Genomic DNA, 17,508 nt, shown 5'->3' with positions numbered 1-17,508 from the left:
CCTTGCAGGTTCAAGTGATTCTTCTCTCTCAGCCTCTTGAGTAGCTGGGACTACAGGTGAGCGCCACCACACCTGGCTAAGTTTTGTATCTTTAGTAGAGATGGGGTTTTACCATGTTGGCCAGGCTGGTTTCACACTCCTGACCTCAGGTGATCTGCCCACCTCGGCCTCCCAGAGTGTTAAGATTACAGGCATGAGCAACTGCACCCAGCCTTATGTTTATTTTCCTTTTTTAATTTATTTTAATTTATTTTTTTGTTTTTGGGGACAGAGTCTCGCTCTGTCGCCCAGGTTGGAGTGCAATGGCTTGATTTCGGCTCATTGCAACTCCGCCTCCCGGGTTCATGCCATTCTCCTGCCTCAGCCTCCCGAGTAGCTGGGACTACAGGTGCCTGCCACCATGTTTGGCTAATTTTTTGTATTTTTAGTAGAGACAAGGTTTCACCGTGTTAGCCAGGATGGTTTTGATTCCTCAGGTAAGTGATATTCCTCAGTGGATTATTCTGTCTCTTTGCTTTCTGAAATGCCAAGTATTGTAGCCAATCTTCTCTGAGCCTGAAGCATCCTGCCTCAGTGGTGCACACCTGCAATCCTAGCTACTCAGGAGGCTGAGGCAGGAGAATTGCTTGAACCCGGGAGGCGGAGGTTGCAGTGAGCCGAGATCACAACACTGCACTCCAGCCTGGGTGACAGAGCGAGACTCTTTTCCAAAAAAAAAAAAAAGAAGAAATGTTTTATTTTTATAATAGTTGAAATGATGTTAGGTATTTTCCATTGTCATCAGCTATCACAGTAGTGACTTAAAAGTAAGAAGAATTGGGCCAGGCGTGGTGGCTCACACCTGTAAACCCAGCACTTTGGGAGGCTGAAACGGGCAGATTACTTGAGGTCAGAAGTTCAAGACCAGCCTGGCCAACATGGTGAAACCTCCTGTCTACTAAAAACACAGAAATTATCTTGTGGTGGCAGGCACCTGTTATCCTAACTACTGGGAAGCTTAGGCAAGAGAATCGTTGGCACCCAGGAGGCACTGGTTGCTGTGAGCTGAGATCGCATCACCACACTCCAGCCTGGGTGACAGAGCAAGACTCTGCTTCTACCCTTGGAATTCTCTCATGTTCTCTCCACTAGGTAAACCCCTGTCAGTTTAGTTTTGAAGCTGTATCTGTTATTTAGGTGGTTATATTCAAAGCTGAATCCCAGACATCTGGATTCAGGTGCTTAGGTTGACATTTTTAGCTATTTGATATGTGGCCACTTTCCTAGAGTGTGTGTGAGGCAGTTCTCTCCCAGTACAAATCTTGTCTCATGGGACAGTTGTTAGTTTTCGGCTGAGGACATGGGAAGCGCTTAGAAGAGTGTATATAGCACATGGGAAGCATTCACAAATGCTCGTCATGGCTATTGCTGTGATCATGACAGTTTTCCGATTTGGACATTCCTTTCTTTTTCTTTTTCCTTTTTTTACCTGTCTTTTTCTGCCTCCCAAAGTGCTGGGATTACAGGCGCGAGCCACTGCGTCCAGCCCTGACTTTCCTTTCTTTAAACCCGCCGAACTTTGTCATCTCTGAGACAGCACTTGTATTTTAGCTCATCCAGATAATGAATATCACGTGTTATGTTGAACATAATATCTAACATATCTGTAGACCCTTTGGATTGCTGCGGCTAACAGGTCGATGATTCTCCGGGCTTGGCGTTCATTCTCTTTGTGGTTTTCCTTACAGCTTACTGCGTCCCTGTTTACAAACACCTGGTTATCTATCTATCTATCTATCTATCTATCTATCTATCTATCTATCTATCTATTTTTGAGACGGAGTCTTACTCTGTCACCCAGGCTGGCGTGCAGTGGCACGATCTCGGCTCACTGTAAGCTCCGCCTCCCGGCTTCATGCCATTCTCCTGCCTCAGCCTCCCGAGTAGCTGGGACTATAGGTGCCCACCACCACTCCTGGCTAATTTTTTGTATTTTTAGTAGAGACGGGGTTTCACTGTGTTAGCCAGAATGGTCTCAATCTCCTGACCTCGTGATCCGCTCACCTCGGCCTCCAAAAGTGCTGGGATTATAGGCGTGAGCCACCGCGCCTGGCCTCTGGTTAGCTATTTCTAATAACTGTGACGTATTCATCCCTGCAAACCCGGCCTGTTTCTACAGTTTTCTTCTAATGTTTTCTGCGCTTTGACTAAAGTCACGTTAATCATGCGCTGATTTTCAGGGCTATCGGGATGGAAGGGAGTATACATGCAATAGGCCTCACACAGCCTCTCCTAGAACTGTGCTGGAGTTTCCTTTTTTCCCTGGATGACCTCAGAGGCCTTGTTAACATTTGTGGCCTTCTGGGCTCCCCTCTTTAATCCTTCCAGGAGAGCTGCCCTGTGTCGGTTCAGCCTTTGCATGTCCTCTCTTTCATTTGGGTCCCACCGGGGGTCGGTTCCTAGGAACTGGGTGATTACATACTCTTGGGGGTTTTGGTAATCAGCCGGTGCCTGTTCCTCCAGCCACTTAGTCGCTGCTTGGAGCTCTCTCCACCTTTCATCTGTGTTAGAGAGGGACATGAGCATGTTCTTCCTGATGAGGTAGCATCAGCCTAAGTGGGGTTATAGGTCAGGATGATAGTTTGGAAAAGAACAAGTAGAACTTGTGGCTTTTCAGTATAGGACGAAGTGTTTTTCCAGTTGAGAAGGTCGGCAGAGGTAAAGGGCTGGTACACAAAGCACGCCTCTCCACCATGTGCCCATCCTCATCTATCCCAGTATACCGCTGCTCTCTCAGGGGCATTTGTATCCCAGTTTTGGGTCGTAAAGGAGCTGCCAAGGGAGGGGTTTCTCCCTAGGCTTCACATCCTGTCTTGTCTACTCTGGGTGGCCTAGAGGTGTGTGTGTCTTGCGGAGGCGCAAGTTCTGTGGGCTAAAGAGTGGGGAGCGTCTCTCCCTGGTAAGGGGAAGGCACCACCAGGATCACTGGTGCCATCTCCTGCAATGGGTCTTCTGGTGTTGGGTCGCACAGAACTTTAGGAGTTTTTTTCCTTTGGCAGGTGGAGCAGGATCTTTCCTTGGCTATCTGTCCCTTTGCTACTAGTACTGCTGCTGCCAGCCTTCTTAGCCACTGTGGGGGGTCTAGTACCAGCTGTAACCAAGTGTCTATGTACAGGAACTGGTCTGGGTGTCCTGGATTTCCAGTTACCTTGTGCCATTTGAAACAAGAGACCTGTCCGGGCTTCCTTCTGGGGGCCAACCCACTTCTAATGCTGGCCAATCTATCTCACACAAAGTTCTAAGTTTCTCTGGTGTCATAGTAACTCCATAGTCTCTGTTAAATCCTTTCTTGAAATTTTTCAACATAGTTCATAGCGGAGTGGGCTTACTTTGTGCCTGACCCATTTATCCTCAAGCAAAACAACACTCACACTACAAGAAAGAAAGGGTAAAAGGTCACTGACTCGTCTAATTCACACTAAATCAAAATCAAAACCAAAGCCAAAGTGTCATTAAAGGCACACCTGTTCATCAAGCAATTCAAGCCAAGTTAAAACCAAAACCAAAGTGCCAATGAAGGCACGCCATGGGTGATCAGGCCACGCTTCCACTCAAATGGAGTGGGCAAGTTCCCAAGACCAGTCTTACTGTGTTTCAGATGACTGGGTTCCAAGTGCCAGTTCCTTCCCAGTGTTCAGCCGCTGCGCTGATCCTCCATGGGGGGCCTGCCAGGCACTGCTCTGATGAGGTGTTCCACTGGGGCAAATGCCTACCCGGGAGCACTCTCAGGATCCACGTCGCTCAAGCTGGCCAGAGTCTTCTGGAGGGATGCTCCACAGGGCAGGGCTAAGCCGCCGAAGGGGCTGCCTCAACCATCCATTAATCACCTTGCTTCCCAGTCAGGGAATCAAGAAATACAGCAGGACGAGCAGAAGACAAAACCCCTCAGACACTGGGTTAAAGAAAGACGTGGCTTGATTCGGCCGGGAGCATCAGCGGACTCGCGTCTCAAGAACCGAGCTCCCCGAAAAAGAAATTCCTGGCCCTTTTAAGGGCTTACAACTCTAAGGGGTCTACGTGAAAGGGTCGTGATAGATCGAGCAAGCATGGGGAATGTGACTGGGGGCTACATGCATCAGCTAATAGAACAGGAAGTTTTGCAATGCTTCTTCACACAATGTCTAGAATTTACAGATAACGTAAGTAGTTTAGGTCAGGGGTTGATATTATTATTACTATTTTTTTTTAACCACCAGGGCCGAATGGTGGTGCCAAGGTTGTCTGGCTATTTCTCTTACTTCTGTTTCTTTCTAACTTTTTGTTTTCTTCCTTTCCTCCTGTCTTGAGAACTAGGCAAGGGGGAAGGAGGAGGGCCTTCTCCTATCTCAGAATATTCTCCTGTCTCAGAATAGAAAGAATGGGAATGGTCGACTTTACACTAACACATTCCATTCCCAGGGACGAGCAGGAGACAGAAGCCTTCCTCTTATCTCAACCTCAAAGAGGCCTTCCTCTTTCACTAATCCTCCTCAGCACAGACCCTTTATGGGTGTCGGGCTGGGGGATGGTAAGGTCTTTCCTTTCCCACGAGGCCATATCTCAGGCTGTCTCATTGGGGAAACCTTGGACAATACCCAGGCTTTCTTGGGCAAAGGTCCCTGTGGCTTTCTGCAGTGCATTGTGCCCCTGGTTAATAGAGAATGGAGAATGGCGATGACCAAGCGTACTGCCTGCAAACGTGTTGTTAACAAGGGGCATCCTGCACAGCCCTAAATCCGTTAAACTTTGATTCGATACAGTACATGTTTCTGTGAGCACAGGATTGGGGCTAAAGCTACAGGTTAACGGCATCTCAAAACAGAAACAATTTTTCTTAGTACAGATCAAAATGAAGTTTCTCATGTCTTCCTTTTTTACATAGACACAGTAATAATCTGATCTCTCTTTCTTTCCTCACACAGGAAATTGAGAAAGATATTCATGACTTTGAGTTTCAGTGGCAAGAAGATGAAAGAAATGCCCATGGAGCACCCATGACAAAAATAAAAAAGTTGGCCGGTAGTACAGACTGATATGATCAAAGGCTTGCTGGAAACAAGCCTATTAAAGACCAGCTGGGATCAAGCTTTTATTCATATTGGTCTGAACTCCACATATTTCAGACTGAAGGGAAAATTGGTAATCAAGTTGAGAAGTCTACTAATGATGGTTCTTCAGTTTCAACATCCCAAAGAATTTATTGTAGGCCCCAAACCCATATTTCTTATAACTATGGAAATAATTTCCTCAATTCATCATTACTCACACAAAAACAGGAGGTACACACGAGAGAAAAGTCTTTCCAATGTAATGAAAGTGGCAAAGCCTTTAATTGTAGCTCACTTTTAAGAAAACATCAGATAATCCATTTAGAAGAGAAACAATATGAAAGTGATGTATGTGGCAAGGTCTTGTTGTTGTGGTGGAGACGATATCTCATTTAGGGGAATATTTTTTTTGTTTGTTTTCAATTATATTTTCTCAACATTTAAAAAGTGAAGTAAAGAGTATTTCTTGGCCAGGCGCAGTGGCTCACGCCTGTAATCCCAGCACTTTGGGAGGCCAAGGCGGGCAGATTACAAGGTCAAGAGTTCAAGAACAACCTGGCCAACATAGTGAAACCTGGTCTCTACTAAAAATACAAAAAATTATCCGGGCGTGGTGGCAGGCGCCTGTAATCCCACCTACTCGGGATGTTGAGGCAGGAGAATAGCCTGAACCCAGGAGGCGGAAGTTGCAGCAAGCCAAGATCTGTGCCACTGCACAGCAGCCAGGGTGACAATGTGAGGCTCTGTCTCAAAAAATAAAATAAAATAGGGTATTTCTTGGGCCAGGCACGGTAGCTCACGCCTGTAATCTCAGCACTTTGGGAGGCTAAGGGAGGCGGATAACTTAAAGTCAGGAGTTCGAGACCAACCTGGCCAACATGGTGAAACCCTGTCTCTACTAAAAATACAAAAAAATAGCCAGGTGTGGTGGCTGGCGCCTGTAATCCCAGCTACTCAGGAGGGTGAGGAAGGAGAATCGCTTGAACCCGGGAGGCAGAGGTTGCAGTGAATTGAGATTGCACCACTGCACTCCAGCCTGGGTGACAGGGTGAGACTCCATCTCAAAAAAATAAAATGAATAGCTACTTCTCGAATAAGCTTTAGTAGAATTTTGTGAGCTCATATCGGTTTTTTTTTTTTTTTTTTTTTGAGATGGAGTCTTACTGTGTTGCCCAGGCTGGAGTACAATGGCACGATCTCAGCTCACTGAAACTTCCACCTCTTGGGTTCAAGTGATTCTCCTGCCTTAGCCTCCCGAGTAGCTGGGACTACAGGTGCCCGCCACCACGCCCGGCTATTTTTTGTGTTTTTAGTAGAGACAGGGTTTCACCATATTGTCCAGGCTGGTCTTGAACTCCTGAGCTTGTGATCTGCCAACCTTGACTTCCCAAAGTGCTGTGATTACAGCTGTGAGCCACTGCACCCCAGCCTCACATCATTGTTTTTTAACTATGTGTTCAAAATTTTCTCCTTTGACCCCACATTTCATTAGAAGTATATATTTTTAACTATTTTAATATAGTTTCTCTATGAAATGTATTGTGTTCAGTTTACATCGAAGACTGCATGCTTTCTAGTCTGTATCATATATTGGAAACTTTTTCTGGTACCTGATAAATGATTTTAGGTTGTTTCAATGTGTATTTGATAAAGATGTCAAGGACCTACTTTCTTTCTCTTTTTTTTATTTATTTTTTTTGATGGAGTTTCACTCTTGTTGCCCAGGCTGGAGTGCAATGGTGTGATCTTGGCTCACCGCAGCTTCCGCCTCCGGGGTTCAAGCGATTCTTCTGCCTCAGCCTCCTGAGTAGTTGGGATTATAGGCGCCCACCACCACGCCCGGCTAATTTTGTAATTTTAGTAGAGATGGGGTTTCTCCACGTTGGTCAGGCTGGTCTCAAATTCCCGACCTCAGGAGATCTGCCCGCCCCAGCCTCCCAAAGTGCTGGGATTTCAGGTATGAGCCACTGCACCTGGCCCTAGGACCTATTTTCTTTACACTAACATAAAAATTTAGTTCAAGTAGCCTATCACTCCATTTTCTTTCCTTATGTCATCTGATAAAATGGTGAACTGTGAGCTTCTAAGTAAACATTCCCCTCAAGTTCCTCTAGTCCATAATATTCTTTGCAGATGTTGAAGGATGGGCTGGATTGACCTGGAACCTTGTTTCAGCAGAGCCCATGTGTTCATAAAGAAAACATATGCTCACAGCTTAGTTCTACCGCTGCCTGAATTTCAGTGTTTTAAAAACCTATAGCTATGTGTTCACAATTGTGTTTATTTTGAACGTTATTACTGTCATTTTTCTGGGAAAATAATTACATGTTTACGATTCGTGCCATCAGAATCTTGGATGTTGAAAGGGACATTTCTTTTATATAAATGATGGTCCTGGAATTGTTTTTTTCCTTTTTCTGAGACGGAGTGTCACTCTGTCACCCATGCTTGAGTGCAGTGGCACGATCTTGCCTCACTGCAATCTCTGCCTCTGAGGCCCAAGTGATCCCCCCCGGTCAGCCTCCCAAATAGCTGAGACCACAGATGCACACCACCATGCGTGGCTAATTTTCTGTACTTATGTTACAGATGAGGTTTCACCATGTTGCCAGGTTGGTCTCAAACTCCTGGGCTCAACTGATCCACTTGCTTCAGCCTTCCAAAGTGCTGGGACTACAGGAGTGAGCCACCACACATGGTCAGTCCTGGAATTTTCTAGAGGAGGATGACCAACGCTGTCTGTTGACCCCCCCTGGCCATCACATGAAAACCAGCAACTCCTCCTTCCAAAACTCAGAGATTCTCAGGATGACTTGGTGACCCCCGCTGTGAACCTCAGTGAGCCCGCCTGTAACATACAGGTTAGGGAGAAGACCAGAAAAGCTCAGTCAGAGTGACACTGACCCTGAAATGATGAGCACAGTGGAGTGTGTGGCTTTTCCTGTAGGAGAGGGAGGTGCTTAGTTGTAATTTGAATTTTAAGTGGATTCCAGTCCTCCAAAAATGTAAAAAACAAAAGCACAAGAATGGGAAAAACAGGGGATTAGACTCAAATCACCTTGAACCTTATCATCTCATGGCTTTAACCCACCTACACGGCTCCATGTCCCCGGCAGGCCTCGCCACTGAGCTTTACAGTCCTGTGTCCAGTTGTCTCCTCCTCTATCGGGACATCAAACAGTCATCTCCACCTTCCTGTGTCCATAAGTGACTTCTTAAACCCCCAAACACATTCCCTGGCAGTCCTCCACGTCTCACATGAGGGTGACAGTGCACTTCTGGGAGCTTAGCTGAAATTGACAGCATGTATTTTAAATATGGGAAATAAATTCCGTTATTTGTAAGTGTTGTAATTTATAATGTAAAGAGAAAGTTGTGTGTATACATGAAAGGAGTGAGAAAATACATCATTTCCAAAATTCTTTTGAGATATGAGAGAAAAATGTTTCATAACCTCATCCTTAGGGATCTGTGCTCCCAGGACCCCTCTGACCTCATCTCCTGCCTGTGTCCTCCTCACTCCCTCTGCTCCAGCCACGCAGGCTTCTTTCCTTTTTCTGGGACTGAGGTTGCTTTTGTCTCAGTGCCTTCACCTGAGAAGTCCCTCTTCCTAGGACTCTGGCCCCTCAGCTGCAAGTAACAAGCAGCGTTTCATCCCTAAGCCTTGTTCTGACATTACTTTCTCTATGGAAACGTTTGTGATCGCCCACAGTCCCCATTTGACATGGCAGCTCCACCTTCACCCCCACCTCTGGTCCATGTTGCCTGTTCTGTGTGATTCTTTTTGCTCCTTCACTGTTCACTGGATCCTGGTGGGAACAAGTACGGAAGCAGAGAGCAGAGCCAGCACTGGGCTGGTGCCGTCTGAATAGAGCAAAACCCTAGCTTCACATTAGGGTTCTCAGGCATTTTGCAAATACATCTTTTATGCTGTTTTATTGGAGATTGCTGTTATCATAGGATTAAACCCACCCTCAATAATTCTTACAATGACGCTGGTGATTCTCATCTGTGTCCAGCACTGAACGTCAAGGAAATTTCTTTCATCTTGAGAACTGAGATCCGCCTGTGATCCACAGGGAGGTGAGGGCGCTGTGCTCTGCATGGGGTTTGGTTAGGGCCAGATCTGTGCCCTGAAGATCTGTGCCCTGCTTCAGCGTGTGTGTGGACTTTTCCAGGAGGGGAGCAAGATCTGAAAACGGGTCAAAATTACCCTTGTAGGTTTTCCTGTGGGACGTTCTTATCTCTGCATGATCTCGGGTGCAGTGGGCAGCAGAGGACACGCTTTCTCCCGGGTGAGGTCTCCCCTGTGTGTGTGATTTGTCACAGGAAAGGAGTGAGTGGTTTCTAAACATTAAATCTCTTATTATTATTATTATTATTATTTTTCACATACAGGATTGATTTCCAAAGAGTCATGTTACTTGGCTTGGTGGAAGCCACCAAGAAGAGCAAAGAAAAGGATCCAGGGATGGCTCTTCCTCAGGTGAGTGATATTCCTCGGTGGATTCTGCTGTCTCTTTCCTTTCTGAAATGCCAGGTATTGTGGTAGCCAGTCTTCTGTGAGTCTGAAGCGTCCTGCCTCACTCATTTGCTCGCACTCATCCATGCCTTTTCTCAGTCCTTGTCATCTTCACTTAAATTCCATCTCCTATAACCTAGTGAATGAGCTTGGGAAGAGGCTCCCCTGGGCATGGTCCTGGGAAGGGCTCACACGAGACATGGATGGAGATGGGGTGAGGGTCCCGTGCTGTCAGTGATGTTGGGCAGCAGGGATTGTTCAGGGGCCACATCTGGATGCACGTTCAGTACTTTGTGGACGAGATCAGAGAAACTGTGACCAGATCAGAGAAACTGTATATGAAAGTCATACATTAATGTGCAGTAATATCTGGTAAATTCTGGAAATGGAGACAAATTAGGGGAGATATTTTGTGTCTGATTTTGTAATGGATTTGAAGCTACACTAGTGAGTCAATATGTCTGACTTGAAACTTTCTTTTTTTTTTTTTTTTTTGAGACGGAGTCTTGCTGGGCTCACTGCAAGCTCCGCCTCCCGGGTTCACGCCATTCTCCTGCCTCAGCCTCCTGAGTAGCTGGGGCTACAGGTGCCCGCCACCATGCCCGAGTAATCTTTCATATTTTTAGTAGCGATGGGGTTTCACCGTGTTAGCCAGGATGGTCTCGATCTCCTGACCTCATGATCCACCCGCCTCAGCCTCCCAAAGTGCTGGGATTACAGGCATGAGCCACTGCCCCAGTCGAAACTTTTTTTTAAAGAGACAGGGTGTCACTCTTGGGCCCGGTCTGGAGTGCAGTGGAACAATTCTAGTTTACAGCAGCCTCAGATTTGTGGGCTCAAGTGATATCCACATTAGCCTCCTAAGGAGCTAGGATGACAGGCATGTGCCACCACACCTGGCTAATTCTAATTTCGGAGAAGGTGAGAAAGAGCTATGTACAGAATGAGGGAGGGAAACAGTAATGAAGACAAAGAGGGACCCTGGGTGCAGATGTGCGGTGAGTTGATTGGATGTAATGAGGAAGTGATGACATGTTGCTTTCTCTGTTTAGGAGGTAACAAATTTAAAATTTGTTTAAATTATACAGATGAGAATGAGAGTTGCCAAACTCCTGGGTCTACGTGTAGTGCATTTTATAATTATGGCGGCAGAGGTGAGCTTCCCTTTGCAACCCCTCTTCAGCCAGAGGACAGTGACTTGACTCATTAGTTGTGGATCCCCCTCTTCCCTTTTCATGGATGGGGTGGGGGGTGGGAGAGTGAAGTAGGGTAAGAAGCGACTGAGTCTCTGTTACTACATCGAACCTGATAAAAGAAATATTAAAAGTGCTTTTGTTCTCTTTTTGTGCTGGGTTTTCTTTTTTTCTAGTTCCTCCTCATTTCATTATTTTTTTTAATTTTAATTTTAATTTTTTGAGACCCTCTTACTCTTGCCCAGGCTGCAGTGCAGTGGCAGGATCACTCCTCACTGCAGCTGTAACCTCCTGGCTCAAGTGATTTTCCCACCTCAGCCTCCTGAGTAGCTGAGACCACAAGTGTGCCCCACCATGCCTGCCTAATGTTTGTTTTATTACTATTGTTATTTTTTGAGACTCTCTTTGTCATCCAGGCTGGAGTGCAGTGGAAGGATCCAGGCTCACTGCAACTTCTGCCTCCTGGGGTCAGGCGATTCTCCTCCCTCAGCCTCTCCAGTTGCTGGGATTACAGGTGTGCACCACCACGCCCGGCTAATTTTTGTATTTTTAGTAGAGATTGGGGTTTCTCCACGTTGGCCAGGCTGGTGTCAAACTCCTGACCTCAAGTGATCTGCCCACCTTGACCTCCCAGAGTGCTGGGATTATAGGTGTGAGCCATTAAGCCCGGCCAGATATTTGTATTTTTTTGTAGATACCAGATTTTGCCATGTTTTCCACGCTGGTCTCGAACACCTAGGCTAAAAAGATCCAGCTGTACAGGTCTCTTAAACTGATGCGATTACAGGCATGAGCCACCACGTGCAACCTGTTTTTTAATTAAAAAAAAAATTACTGGCCGGGCGCGGTGGCTCAAGCCTGTAATCCCAGCACTTTGGGAGGCCGAGACGGGCGGATCACGAGGTCAGGAGATCGAGACCATCCTGGTTAACACGGTGAAACCCCGTCTCTACTAAAAAATACAAAAAATTAGCCGGGCGCAGTGGTGGGTGCCTGTAGTCCCAGCTACTCGGGAGGCTGAGGCAGGAGAATGGCGTGAACCCGGGAGGCGGAGCTTGCAGTGAGCTGAGATCCGGCCACTGCACTCCAGCCCGGGCGACAGAGCGAGACTCTGTCTCAAAAAAAACAAAAAACAAACAAACAAAAAAATTACTTATGAAGTAAGTTTTGGTAGAATCATTTTTTTGAGATGGAATCTTGCTCTGTCACCCAGGCTGGAATGTAGTTTTGTGATCTCGGCTCACTGCAACCTCCACCTTCTGGGTTCAAGCAGTTCTCCTTCCTCTACCTCTTGAGTAGCTGGGACCACAGGTGCATGTCACCACGCCCAGATAATTTTTGTATTTTTAGTAGAGACAGAGTTTCACTGTGTTGGTCAGGCTGGTCTCGACCTCATGATTTGCCCACCTCAGGCTCCCAAAGTGCTGGGATTACAGGTGTGAGCCACCGCGCCTGGCCTTTTTTTTTTTTTTTTTTTTTTTGAGACAGAGTTTTGCTCTCGTTGCTCAGGCTGGAGTACAATGGTGCAATCACGGCCTATTGCAATCTCTGCCTCCCAAGTTCAAGTGATTCTCCTGCCTCAGCCTCCCAAGTAGCTGGGATTATAGCCGCCCGCCACCACACCTGGCTAATTTTTGTGTTTTTAGTAGAGACAGCATTTCACATTGTTGGTCAGGCTGGTCTTGAACTCTTGACCTTAGGTGATCCACCCGCCTTGATCCCCCAAAGTGCTGGGATTACGGGCATAAGCCATCGTGCTTGACCATCCACATATTGTTGATTGAAAAATTTTGCTTGTGTTCTACAGCTGACCTTCTTTCACTGTTCTTACAGTCAATAGCTGTGTGTTCACACTTCTTCATTTTACAAATGTTACTGTATTTTCTTGTAAAAAAGAATTAAATGTTGGTAGTCAATGACATCAGAACGTTGCAAAAGAAGTTTCTTTAGCCCAGGTTTGTGAAAGATGCTTCTCTAATTTTCAAGGATAGGGGTGATAAAGACCAACCCTTCCTATTAGCCTTTCCAGGCCCCCATGTAAGAATTCAGACACACCTTCTCACTCATCTCAGACCTTCTCAGGGTAACATGGTGAAAATGTTTCCCGCTCTGAGCCCCGGTGAGCCTCCCTGCAACTTGGAGATGACGGGCTAGGCCAGAAAAGCTCAACCCGAGTGACCCTGGCCCCTGAAATGGTTGGCAAAATAGAGTGTGTGTCTGAGTGTGGCTTTTCTTCTGTGAGAAAGGAGTGCCCAGTTGTAATTAGAATTTTAAATTCTGCCGGGCGCGGTGGCTCAAGCCTGTAATCCCAGCACTTTGGGAGGCCGAGGCGGGCGGATCACAAGGTCAGGAGATCGAGACCACAGTGAAACCCCGTCTCTACTAAAAATACAAAAAATTAGCTGGGCGCGGTGGCGGGCGCCTGTAGTCCCAGCTACTCAGGAGGCTGAGGCAGGAGAATGGCGGGAACCCGGGAGGCGGAGCTTGCAGTGAGCCGAGATCGCGCCACTGCACTCCAGCCTGGGCAACAGCGTGAGACTCCGTCTCAAAAAAAAAAAAAAAAAAAAAAAAAAAGAATTTTAAATTCTAATTACAGTACCCTAAAATTGTACAGTACCCTAGAATTTAAATTCTAATTGCAGTACCCTAAAAATGAAAAAAAAAAGAACAAAAAAAATGCAGAAGAATGGAAGAAACAGAAGTGTAGGCTCAGACACAGAGACCATCTTCGGGGCCTTTCTCTGTATGAGGATATCACAGCGAAATCTAAAGCAGGTCGTGTCAGTCCCTGGCAGGGAACCCTCCACCGGCTTCCCGTGTTCCCCAGGACAAAAGTCCAGCTCCTCACTGTGGCTCCACAGCCCTGTGTCCAGGGTCCCTGCCAGTGTCCAGCCTCCTCCTGGGAGCTTGCCTCCTCTCCCAACTCCCTCTGCCCCAGTCACCTTTGCTTTTCTCTTTTCCCAAACATCAAAACCCTTCCTGTCTCAGGTCGTTGTTCCTGCTCTTACCCTATGTCCCCTGCCCCTTTCTCCTCCTTCAGGTCTAGGCTCAGAGCTGTCTCCCATGCCCTCCCACTGCCATCTGAAGTTCCTCTGCCCGTCAGTGTCTATCACGTTACTCATGTTACGCAGGTTACTCAGGTTTTATTATTATCTCTGCATCAGTCACATCAAAAACGCGTTTTTTTTTTTTGTTTTTTGTTTTAGACAGACTCTCACTGTGTCCTCCAGGCTCTCCAGGCTGTGAGTGCAGTCTCGTGATCTTGGCTCACTGCAACCTCTGTCTCCTGGGTTCAAGTGATTCTTGTGCCTCAGGCTTCCAAGTAGCTGGGATTACAGGTGTGTGCAACCACATGTGGCTAATTTTTGGATTTTTGTTTTTATTTTATTTTATTATATTTTATTTTTGAGTCTCACTCTGTCGTCCAGGCCGGAATGCAGTGGCACGATCTCGGCTCACTGCAACCTCCACCTCCTGGGTTCAAGCGATTCTCCTGCATTAGCCTCCTGGGTAGCTGGGATTACATACAGCCACCAAGTCCGGCTACTTTTTGTATTTTTAGTAGAGATGGGGTTTCACTATGTTGGCCAGGCTGGTCTGGAACTCCTGATCTCAAGTGATCTGCTTGTCTTGGCCTTCCAGACTGTTAGAGTGCTAGGATTACAGGCATGAGCCACTGTGCCTGACCCAATTTTCCTATTTTTAGTACAGACAGGTTTTCACCGTGTTGGCCAGGCTGGTCTCAAACTTGTGATCTCAGGTCATCTGCCTGCCTTGGCCTCCCAGTGTGCTAAGATTATAGGCGTGAGGCCTCACTAAGGTCAGAACAGCTCTACGGACCAGACCCTGTGTCCTCAGGCAGCGCCGAGGCATCCCCATGTTTGTCATCTGTGTCACTGCCTCACTCCAGCTCCCGGGTCTTCCGTGCTCTGCACATCACCAGGGCCCAGTTTGGCCATCATGAGCAGGGGCTTTGCCACCAGCAGGTGATGTGCTCAGAGTCAGGGGTGCTGGATTCCCTTCAGGAAGGATGAGGAGAAGGTCAGAGGCCTTGGAGGCATGAAGGACACACCCCTACACAACTAGTTCTGTTCCAGAGGAGCTAGAAGCTCTACGACTTCAGGAAAGATTCTTCCAAGGATCAGAGTGCAAACAGCACAGTGAACTGCAGCCCGAGGGCCACCTCCTCCTGCCAGGCCAGTGGCGATGACTCTACTGGCTTTTCCTTGTCTGTCACACCACGTGAGCATGCGCGCGCGCGCGCGCACACACACACACACACACACACACACAGAGTCACAAGGCAGCTGGGAAGCCAAGGGTCAAGATGTTATAATGTAAATGTGGGCCGGGCGTGGGGGCTCATGCCTGTAATCCCAGCACTTTGGGAAGCCAAGGCAGGCGGATCATGAAGTCAGGAATTTGACACCAGCCTGGTCAATATAATGAAACCACTTCTCTACTAAAAATACAAAAAATACAAAAAAAAAAAAAATTAGCTGGGCATGATGGTGTGCACCTGTAATCCCAGCTACTCAGGAGGCTGAGGCAGGAGAATCACATGAACCCAGAAGACGGAGGTTGCAGTGAGCCGAGATCGCTTCATTGCACTCCAGCCCGGGTGACAGTGCAAGACTCCGTCTCAAATAAAGATGAAAAATGAAAAATGATGGCCGGGAGTGGTAACTTATGCTTGTAATCCCAGCACTTTGGGAGGCCGAGGTGGGCAGATCACGAGGTCAAGAGATCAAGACCATTCTGGCCAACATGGTGAAACCTCGTCTCTACTGAAAAAATGTAAAAATTAGCTGGGCTTGGTAGCACATGCCTGTAGTCGCAGCTACTCAAGAGGCTGAGGCAGGAGAATCGCTTGAACTCAGGAGGCGGTGGTTGCAGTGAGCTGAGATCGTGCCACTGCACTCCAGCCTGGCAACTTAGTGAGACTCCATCTCAACATAAATAATAAATAAATAAATAAATAAATAAATAAATAAGATGCTATAATCTAAATGTGGAGCACAGATGTTTTTCCCACAAAGAGGGAACACTGGGTCCTGGGAAGGGAGTTTGAGGGTTACAGCCCTAGTCATGGCCTGGAGATTCAGGAACTGGAGGAAGGAAGAGCCATATTTATCCTCACAGGACACCTCTGTGCTCAGCAGTGGGTAGAATAGATGGGCTGAGCTAATGGAGTCCCATTTAGGGAAAGGAGTTTTTCTCCAAACAGTACACACCGTCACCCACCCTATGCATACTCCCCCCTTTCCCATTGTCTTCTCAAGGATGGCAAAGTTGGTGCTTCCCCAGGTGGGTGTATGAGGGAGGGGAGTGGTTTCTCTGTGCCTGTTCTTGATCCCCTCCCTCAAGTCTTCTACCTTCCTGTCCACTGGTCTATTCTGACACTCATTGCCTGCAATTCTGTCAGTTTGCATCATCCCAAGACCCAACCTAAGACCCAAGGATTTGAGTCTGGGAATATTTAAGCCAATGTCATTGCCAAGTGAGAAGTCTTAGACCCCAGGAATTTTTCTTCATTGAGAGTCTGGGCAGCAAGGAAGCCTCTCCTCTTTCTGCAGAGTTTAGGGTCTTTTTTTTTTTTTTTTTTTTTTTTTTGAGACGGAGTCTTGCTCTGTAGCCCGGGCTGGAGTGCAGTGGCCGGATCTCAGCTCACTGCAAGCTCCGCCTCCCGGGTTTGCGCCATTCTCCTGCCTCAGCCTCCCGAGTAGCTGGGACTACAGGCGCCCGCCACCTCGCCCGGCTAGTTTTTTGTATTTTTAGTAGAGACGGGTTTTCACCGTGTTAGCCAGGATGGTCTCGATCTCCTGACCTCGTGATCCGCCCGTCTCGGCCTCCCAAAGTGCTGGGATTACAGGCTTGAGCCACCGCGCCCGGCCTAGAGTTTAGGGTCTTTAATTGCCAATGTAAGTTTGCTCAGAGTCCAGCAGTTACCCCTTGGGTCAGCCAGATGTGTTTCAGAGTGAACATGCACTTGTCCTTCTTACTGATTGGGCAAGTAGACTGGTCTGCCTGAGGGACCCTGGGCTCTCCCGCTCAGCTGTTCCTGCTCACCTCCCTCATCACGATGAAGACCATTCCAAAGTCAAACAGGGCCCTGGCACACATGAGACCCCAGAGAGGACATACTAGTATCACTCTGTCATTCTCATTCATTCACTGACTCAGTAGCTATGGAGCCTATACTGTATGCCAGGGGACACAAATAGAGGAGCTGTCTGTATCAGGGATAAAAATGGTAAACCAGCAGACTATACCCTGCTTTCTTCAGGTTATCTTTCATTTTTATGCTGTGTTGTTGAAGTTGGTCTTGATCTCCTGGGCTCAAGAGATCCTCTTTGGCCTCCCGAGTAGCTGGAATTACAGGCCCCAACCCCCATACCTAATTACTGGTTTTTACTTTTTAAATTTTAGCTTATGTGTGTCCTTAGGGCTAATACGAGTCTTCTGTGGGCAACATGTAGTTGGTTCCTGTTGATTGAGGCAGTCTTTGCCTTCTGAGTGCAGAGGTAAATATTTACATTTTAATAATTACTGATGGAGAAGACCTTACCGTTGTGTTTTTGTTCTGTATTTCTTCTAGGAATTTTTGTTCTTCATTTCTCATTTCCTACTTTTTGGGTTTAATTGCTTTTTTTGTGTAGACATGCTTTGATTCCCTTCTTACTTTTTTTTTTTTTTTTTTGACAGAGTCTCACTCTGTTGCTCAGGC

At 47.1% G+C, this 17,508-nt stretch overlaps 1 long non-coding RNA gene across 13 annotated transcripts in view; it reads left to right on the top strand.

Moving 5' to 3' along the window:
* Positions 1-16,365, top strand: part of LOC139360182 (uncharacterized) — a 108,917-nt gene extending 92,552 nt beyond the window's left edge. For 7 of the 13 annotated variants that reach the window (XR_011617388.1, XR_011617389.1, XR_011617387.1 and 4 more), the window contains 5 exons: positions 4,941-5,157; positions 6,792-9,149; positions 9,465-9,552; positions 10,677-10,742; positions 13,988-16,365. This is a non-coding gene — a long non-coding RNA (uncharacterized lncRNA). Of the gene's footprint in view, positions 1-4,940; positions 5,158-6,791; positions 9,150-9,287; positions 9,362-9,464; positions 9,553-10,676; positions 10,743-13,987 lie in introns of all 13 variants that reach the window. The other 6 variants (XR_011617381.1, XR_011617385.1, XR_011617379.1 and 3 more) reach the window with 6 other exon arrangements.
* Positions 16,366-17,508: the final 1,143 nt, after the last annotated feature.

The sequence above is a fragment of the Macaca nemestrina genome, chromosome 20, assembly GCF_043159975.1.
Source record: "Macaca nemestrina isolate mMacNem1 chromosome 20, mMacNem.hap1, whole genome shotgun sequence".
Classification (NCBI taxonomy): domain Eukaryota; kingdom Metazoa; phylum Chordata; class Mammalia; order Primates; family Cercopithecidae; genus Macaca; species Macaca nemestrina.
Note: the sequence above shows the minus strand (reverse complement) of the source record. Positions and strands in the feature narration are given on the sequence as shown.